General features: G+C 36.5%; 1 protein-coding gene across 4 annotated transcripts in view; it reads left to right on the top strand.

The window, feature by feature from the left end:
- The window catches only part of LRFN5 (leucine rich repeat and fibronectin type III domain containing 5), a 290,723-nt gene that overhangs the window by 135,363 nt on the left and 142,799 nt on the right, over positions 1-12,561 (top strand). For all 4 annotated transcript variants that reach the window (XM_020900466.2, XM_020900464.2, XM_070478001.1 and 1 more), the window contains exon 2: positions 8,047-8,223. The gene's annotated coding sequence lies outside the window, so the exon portion shown is untranslated. The remainder of the gene's footprint in view (positions 1-8,046; positions 8,224-12,561) is intronic.

The following is a 12,561-nucleotide window of genomic DNA, read 5'->3' as shown; positions in this document are numbered from 1 at the left end:
CATATTTCCCAAGCACCAGAAATCCATATTTTCTTTTATTTTTTGGCTAATAAAGGTAAGAGCAGGTAGAGAGACTCTGTTCAGCCTCAGTCCAGCAAGGTAAATGGCAGTTGGATAGTTTACCATACTTGCCTTACTGGTACGAAGCCTAATTGTATCCCTTACAGTGATGCAGCTGCTGTGCCCTGGTACCCAGTGTGAGCCGCAGTGAGGTGCTTTTCCTTGATTAGTGGATTTAAGGGTTTGGTTTTTTTCCTACTTCTCCTGGAGACATTGTATTCAAGATGTGGTTTAAAAAAGGACTGAATAATTCACTGCAGTTGCTAAACTTGGTGTTCTTAATGTTCCTTTTCTATTAATGAATGTTGAGATTGCAGCCTGATACTGTTGCCTCATAAGGGTTATTCCAAGGCACATGATGTACCATTATGTTGATTCACATGCAGTTGTGAGAAATACAAAGAGATCCCCATATGTCCTACTCCTAGTTTCTCCCAGTGATACATCTTGCATAACTGTAGTATAAAATCTGGTATCTCAGCCAAGAAACTGACCTTATTCAGATTTTAGCAGCTCAACATATTCTTATGTGTGTTGATACTCAGCTTTCTAAAGTTTATCACATGTAGGTATGTATAAACACAGTCAAAATACCAATGGTTCTATCCCCATAATACCGCTTGCTACTCTTCTGTACCCACAGCTGCCTCTGTCCCCCATCCCTAACTCCTATCGATTATACTTAACTTTAAAAGAAGAAGTGTACTCATGTATTACTTGTATTATGAATATTAATAAACATATGGGACATGTACTTTCCCATTTGCATATTAAAATGATCTGCTTTCTACAGATTTCTGCATGAGTCAGAGTTTGAAGAGAGTACATGTATAATAGACATGTTTTGAAGTTCTGTAAAATGTGCTTTAAAAATTCTTACGATTCAAAGTTGTATGCAGTGTTATGCTCTCTTTATGAAATAATTTCTGTTCTCACCTGCAAGAGGTGAGGTTGTGGAGGAAAGGAAATAATGAAAGGAGAGAAAGGGATGTGTGGAGGGGGAAAGAAGTGGAGTGGGATAGAAGGAGGAACAGTAAGGTGAGGTTGAGAACCTGCATATATAGAAGATCTAAGTAAATTGATGCATCACTGCCCAAAATGGTCAGAGATCAGATGGAGACAAAGCACCCATGCCAATATGGACTACTGTTAAAGACTTGGTATCTCAACCTGATAGGAAACTTTACTGGCGCTCTGAAGAAAGAAGGAGAAAGAGGGCAGAATCAGAGGAAATAAGTTGAAATGTAGAGAGGTTTGATTTATATAAAATATAAACATTTTTGGCAAGTTATAGTATTTAGACACATGCATTACTCACATCCACCACTGTATGCATATGTGTAATATACAAAGACCATTCAAAATGACACTATAATGTCGGTATTATAACCATTTTTAAAACTAAGAGACAAAAGTTCTAAGTAAATCAGGAGTCACAGAAGACAGGGAGGCCAGAAAGGAATGGAGGGAGCAATGGAGGGAGGCGGGAAGAAGGAAAGAAAGGAAGAAATGGGGATTCAGGAAAGAAGAAAGGAGTGAAGGGGGAAGAATGAAACGGTGTGTGTAGATGTTAAACATTGCCTTGATAAGAACTTACTGATATTCTCCTTTAATTGAGAAATAATGTTACCGAGGTGACACATGACGTGAAGATTGCGTGTGTGCCGAGTCACTCGGTCCTGTCCAACTCTCTGCACCCCGCGGACTCTAGCCCGCCAGGCTCCTGTGTCCATGGGCTTCTGCACGCAAGGTACTGGAGTGGGTTGCCGTGCCCTCATCCAGGGGTGACCCTAATATCTGTCTGCTGATTTTTTCCCAAATCACTAAGAGTAACCAGAAAGATGCACTTTCTTTTTCCCTGTTTCAAGGAAACAGAGCAGGACTGATGTTTATAGTGTTAGAATAAACCACAATCGAAGACAGGAAGAAGTCAAAGGACATCTCTCTCTCTTCACCAGGGGATGAGGATGTGCCAATCAAAGTTGTCTTTAAGAAGAAAAAATATATTTTCTGATCTTTGAAATTCAAAAAAAGATTTAAAGGAAACATTTAGTAGAGAAAATTTAGCTTCTGAATGATTTATATATTGAAGTATTTTTTTGTTACTATTTTGCATTTTTTTGATTCTGTCATATAAGAAGATATTAGTTATGCAAGGGAAGGTACTTCATTAACTCTGTAATCTTCATTCAGCCTATTTTACATTTCTTTTACCTTTTTTTTGGTAGGACTCTTGCGGGCAAAATCTAGTAGATTTTTGTAATTAAAGTCAAATTGAGATGATGTGTTTGGTTTCTTCACTAAATCAGATATTAATTTAGTATCCATTGTTTATCAAGAAAAATCTATTATGATAAATTATCATTATGAGATTTAGTGAAGGAGTCAGCTCCTTGAAAAAAATCCAAAGCCAACAACCACTTCTACCCGCCTTCTGCCCCTTCTAAAACAGCCCTTCACCTTGGGTTGTATTTCTTGAAATACAGCATTACTTGAAGTTATTTTCTTGACTTGTTAACAGGAAATTGCAAATGCAGTAATAAAATTTTTAGGTCACCAAGATTTATGTTTTATTTAACTGCTGAACTCTTGCTATTAGAGGAGAGGAATGATTAGTTGTTCTCATTTACAATGTGACATTTACATTAAGCAATAAATGTTCTAGTGTGCATTAATTTATTTATCATATGATTCTGGATGTGTATAGTAATTTGTAAACATTTTCCTATAGCCAAGTACATGATACTACACTTTTATCCAGTAACACAAATGCATTTCCGTATTCAATCAGTGTCTCTAATTTAATTTTTAAATTAGGTTTAGCAATGCTGGTGATGAGGCAAGCAGTAATAGTGTTTATATGAATCCTTCTGAATATTTATGCATTTAAAAGACTCATTTATGTGAAATAATTTCCAATTTTATTTTGCATTTCTAGTTCATTTTTTTAAGCTATTTGTCTTAATAAAATAGCACTTTTTATGTTATACCCTCATTTTTGAAGTAGTGCACCAAGGATCATGGTCATATTATGCCAAGCCTTATATATTATTAAATAGCTGATTAAATTAATTTCAGTGAAGTCAAGATTCATTTGTTCACATGTATCCAAAATTTTGACTTTTTGCTTCATGAAGATCAAAGATCCATCTGGATGATTGTTTGATTTTTAATCATTTTCAATACAAGGTAAATGTAATTAAGGACTAATGTAAAACACCGCCCTCATGTTATTCTCTGGGGCCTCCTTTTTAGCTCAGTGGTAAAGAATTCACCTGTCAGTACAGGAGACCCGGTTTTGATCCCTGAGTCAGGAAGATGCCTTGGAGAAGGAAATGGCAACTTATTCCAGTATTCTTGCCTGGGATATCCCATGGACAGAGAAGCCTGGCAGACTACAGTCCATGGGGTCTCAAAAGAGTCAGACATGACAGCAACTAAACAAAAAGAACATATTATTTTGTACTATTAGAGATAGCAATAAGATGGAGAAAAATTAGTAATGATGCCATTTGGTGGATTTGTAGATGCTCAAATCCTGGATATTTAAATTGAAAGGAATACTTAAGATTATTTTACTGTTAGCTTCAAATATTTCAAGGATTTCCTTAAGGTTTAATGGGCTAAAACCTAAGGCAGCCTTAGGAAGAAGTTCTCTTTGTTGCTGTTCATTTGCTCAGTCATGTCTGACTGTTTGCAACCCCACGGACTGCAGCACTCCAGGCTTCCCTGTCCTTCACCATCTCCCAGAGTTTGCTTAAACTCATGTCCATTAAGTTGGTGATGCCATCCAACCATTTTGTCCTCTGTCGTCCCCTTCTCCTCCCACCTTCAATCTTTCCCAGCATCAGGGTCTTTTCTAATGAGTAGGCTGTTCACATCAGGTGGCCAAAGTACTGGAGCTTCAACTTCAGCATCAGTCCTTCTAATGAATACTCAGGACTGATTTCCTTTAGGATTGACTGGTTTGGTTTCCTTGCAGTCCAAGAGACTCTCAAGAGTCTTCTCCAACACCACTGTTCAAAAACATCAATTCTTTGATGCTCAGCTTTCTTTATGGTTCAACTCTCACATCCATACATGACCACTGGAAAAACTATAGCTTTGACTAGGTGGACCTTTGTCAGCAAAATAATGTTTCTGCTCTTTAATATGCTGTCTTGGTTTGTAGCTTTTCAGGAGGGAAATAAAATTATTTAATGCCCTAAAGCAAATAACACATTTTGATTGGTACTTTCAGATATACTATGCTTTGAAATAATTACAGCTTTTTATTAAATTTATTAAATTTTTTTAAGTTATTATTTTAAAAGAGAAAACTGAGGAATACTGTCATAGTGATGGTTCCAACCCAGGTTCATAAGACTTTAAGTTCTGCCTTTACTGATAGTGAGATTCAAGTTAAAATACATATTCAGACGACCGATGGACAGTCATTATTGAGGAGAAAAAAAAGATATTCCTTAATGACTCCTAGAGTTTTGCCCATGTTTTCTGAGTTCTTTTTGGAGTTTCATATTGGCATCTAAGATAATTGTTAGAGGGAGAACCATGTTTCTTGGGAATACATGTACATAAACAGTAACAGTCGCCAAATTTTCTAAGATTGTGGAAGAAGGCCAGCATAGCAACATCTTGGAACTATGGAACTGATCAGAATTTCTTATAAGATGTTTTATTTAAACATATTATCAAGAAGAAAAGGAAGTCCTTAAAAGATCTCACAGGAAAATTGCTTTATTAGAATTGCAGTCTAAAATCTCTTTGTTTTGGGCATTACCAAAATACATGGACCCGCTGTCCCCCCAAAAGAAATAGCACCTTTTTAGGTTTGTTTACTATAGAATCTATAATAGTTGTCTGAAATCTTCACTTCCATTATGAGACATAAGAGCATTGATTTGTAGTGAGATAGCCCTGGTGAGTGGAGAAGGCAATGGCACCCCACTCCAGTACTCTTGCCTGGAAAATCCCGTGGACGGAGGAGCCTGGTAGGCTGCAGTCTATGGGGTCATGAAGAGTCTGACACGACTGAGCGACTTCACTTTCACTTTTCACTTTCATGCATTGGAGAAGGAAATGGCAACCCACTCCAGTGTTCTTGCCTGGAGAATCCCAGGGACGGGGGAGCCTGGTGGGCTGCCTTCTACGGGGCCGCACAGAGTCGGACACGACTGAAGAGACTTAGCAGCAGCAGCCCTGGTGAGACCTCCAGCTTTGGCAGGTACTAGCTCTATAACCTTTTAAAGATTTCTTGGCTTATCTCTATTCCTCCTCTTTTTCAATAGTGATGTAGATGAATATGTGTTTAACTCATTTGATTCTTGGGAGAATTGATTTGGATAACACCTGCTTTTTTGTAGCTGGTGCATAGTATAGTAATTGCTTAATAAAAGACAGTATAACAAAAGAAAAATGTTGTCATTCATAAATTATGTAACCATACATATAAAGAACTTTGCCTGGGGAATTTGAATTATATAGGATTGTGTCAGTTTCTGTACTTTTCATATTAAAATGAATACACAGAAATACCCTTAATCATCAATCCTTAGTTTTTTCATTTTCTTTTAGTTAGCATAATAATTGAAAGTATTTATACTTTGCTGTCATAATGCACTACTATAAAGTAAAATTCTAAATTCAAATTTATTCTTGTTGTAGTAACAATACTGATAACAGCAGCAGCACTAACAATACTACTTGCTGTAGTAAATGCTACCTCATACTGCAGATAAGGGAAAATATAGTTCCTAAAACAATGAAATTTTTTCGCTTAAATATTTTAGTTCTAGGAACTTATGATACTTATACCAGGAATTTAATATACTATTCAGTCACACATGTGTGTAGATATGTGGATGAGTTATATAATTTTTATGATAATATCTTCTTTTTATAATAACAAAATCCTAGAAATGGTGCCTTTCAGTTGGGATGTATTATGAGCAGGTTATGTTGTATTCACATGAAAGATATTGACTGATAGGATGGATGGTGTTGATGATAGAAGATAGAAATTGAATAATCTCCAGGATACATTAAAGGGATAGAACAAAACAGCATACAGTATTCTTGTATATGAATAGAAATCTACACATATGCACACACATTCATATATGCATGAAATATTTCTGAGAGGATGTTCTGAAATGTGAAATTTGTTCTTTCTGAAAGGGCTGTGTTTTTCTTACATTTTTGCCATATATATATATAAATGTAAAATGTATTTTAAAATATTATGGAAGGAAATAAATGAAAAGGCAAGCAATAGCTATCTCAGATGGTTGGCATATGATTTATTTATCTCTCTCTATAGGGGTTATGTCTTATTTATTCTATAATTTTATAATAGCATCTTTCTTTTATAATAAATATAAATTTTAAAGATAGCATTGGTTGTCATATTCATAAAAATACTTTGAAATAAAGAAAATGTAATGTGAAAAGTGGAAGCGAAAGTTGCTCAGTCATATCCGACTCTTTGCAACCCCGTGGAATAGTCTATGGAACTCTCCAAGCCAGGGAACTGGAGTAGGTAGCCATTCCATTCTCTGGGGGATCTTTCCAACTCAGGCATCGAATCCAGTTCTCCTGCATTGCAGGCAGATTCTTGTACTGTTAGTCAACTTTATCACTTATCTGTGCATTGATTTTTAGAATTTTGGAATAAATTCCATATTAACTTAGCAATAGTTTCCCTTTCTTTTTGGATAAAGTCGTAATTATTACATCTCTCAGAACAATGTAATCACCCTCTTAAATTTTGACTCTATAAGATCTTTTCACATATTTACAAATGGAGATAGCAGAAACAATAAGCTAAACTTGAGTCATCCTTGTATCATCTTCAGTCTGTATTTATTCTCATTCTTTGGAATTGTACTACTTCTCATGTTTGCCTCTGTGGATAAAATAAGTCATAGCCAAAGTAAAACCAAAATGCTTTTACTCATTTCAAGAACATTTTTAAAACTTAGCCTATTTCTACATTAAAAATTGACAGTGATTGAGTGTCAGTGATACTATTATATAGATCTTGAGGGAAAGCAAGTAAATATTGTGTCTCATAGAGCAAGGTTGATTATTATTTAGATTGACATGGAACTTTTAGAAACAGAAATCAGCAATCTGCTGACGTGGAGTTAAAATACAAATGGTACATCTCTGTATTTTCTCCCTAGATGTATGGGTTGAAGTAAATGAATTTTATCTATTCAAGAAATAAAACAGGCAACTTGGCAAACTATTAACTCCATGAAAGTGAAAGTCACTCAGTCATGTCCAACTCTTTGCGACCCCATTGGCTATACAGTCCATGGAATTCTCCAGGCCAGAATATTGGAGTGGGTAGCTGTTCCCTTCTTCAGGGGATCTTCCCAACCCAGATCTCCTGCATTGCAGGCTGATTCTTTACCAGCTGAACCACCAGGGAAGCCTGAGAATACTGGAGTGGGTAGCCTGTCCCTTCTCCAGCAGATCTTCCCGACCCAGGAATCGAAGCAGGGTCTCCTGTATTGCAGGCGGATTCTTTACCAGCTGAGCTACAAGGGAAGCCCTCTTTAACTCCATGAGGGCAAGACTGATGAGATTCATTCATTCATTGCTGTATCCCCATTGTAGGGTTTCTGGTACTTAGTAGGGATGATTAGTATTTAACAGTAGCCTACAAGTTGAATTCATTGAAATACAAAGAAAATTGAACTTTGATGTATTGTATGATTGTTTAAACTATTTTCAATTATGAGATAAGAAAACTTCCAAAAGTGAAAAGCAGACTGCTGACATATTTATTAGAATCAGAGCCCATTACAGATTCCATTGGAAAGCCTTATTATGCAAATCTATGAATATTTAAGTTCTATTTAGTGATATTCCTGATAGAGATTGAAATTGATCACACATTTAACAGCAGCTATATTTTTCAAAGATACATCATTAGCATATTTTGATATCCTTTCTTTTTTATTCTTGTCTCCTTTGAAGAGTCCCTGTAACCATCCTGCCAGGTGTTGGGGAAGATATGTAGTAGCTGAGCAGCCTTACTTCTGTCACCATCCTCAAAATCAACTTTGGAGATGCTTTCACCCTGTCTGTCTTCTGCAGCAGCCAGGCAGACTGCTGACTCCTTCTCTGCAGTGAGGAACTCTTCAGGCTCCAGAAGTAAGTTGATCGCATTCAGTTTGGTCATTGCCAGTGGGTTTAAAAACACTTGAGGTGAGGCTAACTAGAAATCCTGCTAATGAAAATACAAATTAAAAGCCAATATTATTCATCACTGAATATTTCTTTTGTTTTTTGAGTCTTGTCTTTTTGGAGATACAAATTCTACCATGTTGATGTTGCTAACCTATACTTTTATGGAATATTCAAAAAAATTTTGATATTTCACTTGTGTTATTATGAATTGTATTTGCAGTCTTGAGACATAGATGTGGGAGAGATTAACATAATAATGGTTGCACATGAATAAATAGATTAAGAATGACCAAGTTTTTTATCAAAGCTCCTTAGCTGATGAATTATGAAGATGGAATAAATCCCTGTTTTTGACTCTTGATACTCTAGTACTCCTTCCAGGTCTGTGATCCCTGTTGCTTCATAGAAGGTAAGGGACTGGTGCTAGAAATAGTACTTTTCTTGATTGGTTGATTTACTGAATGACATGTTCTCTGTGTCACTGAAGGAGTTATGGCGGCCTATACATATGCATTTAGAAAAACTAAGGACAGGGAAATCATATGTAGGAAAGGCACATGAAGTATTGTGTATACGACCCAAAACCAAATTCCCAGCTACATGTTTATCTCTCTTCTTTCTAGTTGCTGGATAAATCAGGTAAATACATTAATTACATGATTATTTGTATTCACAGGGTTTGATAGTAAAGACAGTTTATTTCAAACTTTAGACACTCCTGGTCCATGTGTTAGATTGTATCTTTTTGCCATTTTTCTAGTTTGTTTGGTTTAAATTTAGAATATTTCTTTTTTACTTAGCCCAAACTCTTGATTTAAGTGTCTCTTGCTGCTGTTAAGGATATATTTGTATCACATTGTGACCATATAGAAAATGATTATGGGTATATTTTTACAGACAGCATAAATTTGATGTAGCCTACATTGCCCTACTGACTGACTGACATTGTCCTAGTAATTTGGTGCTTGGCAATTGAAATATCCTTGAAGGGAATGAGTAGGAGATACTTAATAACCTTACTTTTATTTTGCAACATATTGCAGCTTAATATGCCACCAACAGACAGGTCTGTGTCCTTAGAGAATATAGAGACTGGTAAGAATTTATTTCTGAATCATAGTGTTACCCTTGTATAGGACTTAAAACAGGCGGCCAGTATGTTGTTGCTAGTGTTCTGAAAGTAATATAGAAGGACTACTTTTAAGACATAAACAGAAGAATGTATTAGATTATGTTCAGGTTAATTCATTATAACTCTAACTGTAGCATAAAATGATAAATCTGAATATACAGAAGATACATTACAAATCATTTTAGTGTAGATTTTTTTCTATGTATATTTTATTATCTTGTGCTCTTTATGCACATGATTTATTCATTTATCTTAAGAATTGTTTTCATGGCTTTTGTCCTTGAGCTTTTTTTAAATAAAACAACTTGAGGAAGACATTCTAAATTTTCCACCTTTTTCTTTTCTTAAAGAAATTGAGGATATTCTCTGAGCCTGAGGTGATTTGACACATTTTTTAGATGTGGACCATCTGGGGTCTGTTTCTTAAAGGCAACCCCACAAGAAGCTGCAGAGAGTTTATGTGCCCAAACAATGAATTATATAATTAATTAATTTTTGTTTTTCACAGATAAGGCTGACTTTTTCTAAATAAACATCGGACTTTATGAAAGCTGTTAGCCAAGGAAATGTATATACTGATGTAGATTCTCTAGTGTAAATCAGAAGACTTAGTGAATTCAACTACATTTTCATTTACTAATGGCTATAATCAAGGCCAAAGGGATTTACTTAATTAACCTGGCAATAGAAGGCTAAACAGAAATAATTTATATATTGAAAACGACTCTTCTGAGTTAATGTTTAATTCAATTTTTTTAATTGCCAGTCCATTAGTCTGTAAAAGTAGAACCTCCTTTTCCATTTTATTTTTTCCTTTGGAGTAACATTAGGCTAAAAGTCTTGGATAGAATTAATCACACTTAAAAAAGAGAAAGTAAATACATTCCTAATTAGATTCCTCAAATTTCAAATAGCTCATTGAAAATTCATAGCACATCCATTAAAATCCCTTTAAAAAACTAAATGAGATACTGGGAACTTTCTTAGTGGAAGTAATGAATGGAGAAGTAGTAAAAGAATGAGATAATGGAAGGCCTGTTTGTTATTAGTGCAGGTCAGCTGAGGTGGTGGTATTATGATGGTTGTTTTTCTCACTGTGGCCTTTTCAATTCGTTTTGATCAGAAGAGAATACTTTTATCTGTTTCTGCTGTTCCTGTTTAGCTAAAGCACAGATAAATTTAAAGAATAAAGAATAGTGTCTGAAGAGGAGATGTACATGCCTGTGTAAATGTATCAGTTCAGTTCAGTCGCTCAGTGGTGTCTTGACTCTTTGTGACCACATGGACGCCAAGCATGCCAGGCTTTCTTGTCCATCACCAACTCCCGGAGCCTACTCAAACCCATGTCCATCATGTCAGTGATGCCATCCAACCATCTCATCCTCTGTCGTCCCCTTCTCCTCCCGCCTTCAGTCTTTCGCAGCATCAGGGTCTTTTCCAGTGAGTCAGTTCTCATCAGGTGGCCCAAGTACTGGAGTTTCAGCTCCAGCATCAGTCCTTCCCGTGAATATTCAGGACTGATTTCCTAAGCATCATTTAATATACTCACAGCAGCGATGATAGTTACAAGGCTAGTGTGCCTTCTAACGAGTGAGGGAGCCTTCTAACGAGTGAGGTGCGACATCACCTCAGTCGTGTCCCACTCTGTGCGACGCCATGGGCTGCAGCCCACCGGATGCCTCTGTCTGTGGGATTCTCCAGGAAAGAATGCTGGCGTGGGTTGCCATTTCCTTCTCCAGAGGTAGCCTTAATGACATTAAATATGTAATATGAATATGAGGTAGCTTTAAAAATTTGAATATGGTCTCAACCAGTGTTTTTTTTTTTAATTTCATGTATATACATATATCTTTAGCCATATATGTATGGCTAAATCATTGGAATCATTGGTACTTGAAATCTTTCCAGATGCTTGAGCCACAAAAACAGAATTAGGCTTATTGATAGGACAAAGTGACACAGTGAAGTAAATACATGAATTAGGTTCAATAATCCTGAAAGGCAGAGCAGAGAGTAAATAGGTTACCTCATGCAGTGCTCAGTATGAGAAGAAGGGAGAAAAAAAATCTTTATATTGACTTTCATTTATTTATTTACTTAGTGCCAGTCATTTCCGAATTGATATGTCTAATCACCTAAGTGCCTTGATTTAACATGTCGCAAACTAAGCTCTTGGCCATCCTACAAACACGCTTTTTCAACAGACTTGAGCTCAGTAAATGACATCATCCTATACCAGGAAAAAAAATAAGAATCATCTGTCTCTTTACTCTTTTGTTCCACAGTTCCACCACCTAATCTGGTCATATTTACCTACCAAAATATTTCTTAAATTCATCCACTCTTCTCCATTAGGGACCATCAGTACCCTGGTCCTACCATAATTTCTCCCCTGGGCTACTCCAGAGGCCTCTTGAATTATCTGCTCACTTGCACTGATGCACTTACTCTGTCTCCATGGGTAGCAAATAGAGCTTTACAAAATAGAAAATTGAGATGACACACCTCTCTAAAGACCATTCCCCTTAGAACGCAGACCAGGTTTTATCATGGCTTACAACACTCCCATGGGTGAACACTTTTTCTAAGTGCCTCCAACTCAACCCACATGATGCTCCCTTACTTCCCTGCATTCCACATGCCTTTCAGGGCTTCTTCCCTGTCATGTGGCCGCCACTGAGATCTTTGCATATGGTTGATTCTCCCTAAGTGGGATAACCACTCCTGTTTCCTTTTTGCCTAGTGTCTCAACACAGCATTTGCTACCTGAAGGAACCCTTTCTTGCTCCACCTGACAAGATCATCCCCTTGAATTTTAGGGTCTCATAGCACCTTATAACTAATTCACTGACATCTTGTCTCTCTGTGCAGCTGTCTGACTAAAACTGACTTCTCCTCCAGGATGAAAGCCCTGTAAAGTCACAGTCCATGTCCATTTTGCTCAATATTGTGTCTCTTTTTAACTTTAGGCACTGTGAAAACAGGCATAGAGTCCCTCCCTCCCCACACCCGTGTGTGTGTGTGTGTTTTAAGAGAGGAAAAGTCTCTGAGATCTGTAAAATAATCACTACGGCATCAGAGAAAATTGTCACAGACGGGAAATGTTACTGAAAAATTAGTGCTTATATTTTGCCTTTCTGTCAACTTGGGTCTTTTTGTTGTTTTTATTT

Source organism: Odocoileus virginianus, chromosome 16 (genome assembly GCF_023699985.2).
Source record: "Odocoileus virginianus isolate 20LAN1187 ecotype Illinois chromosome 16, Ovbor_1.2, whole genome shotgun sequence".
Classification (NCBI taxonomy): domain Eukaryota; kingdom Metazoa; phylum Chordata; class Mammalia; order Artiodactyla; family Cervidae; genus Odocoileus; species Odocoileus virginianus.
Note: the sequence above shows the minus strand (reverse complement) of the source record. Positions and strands in the feature narration are given on the sequence as shown.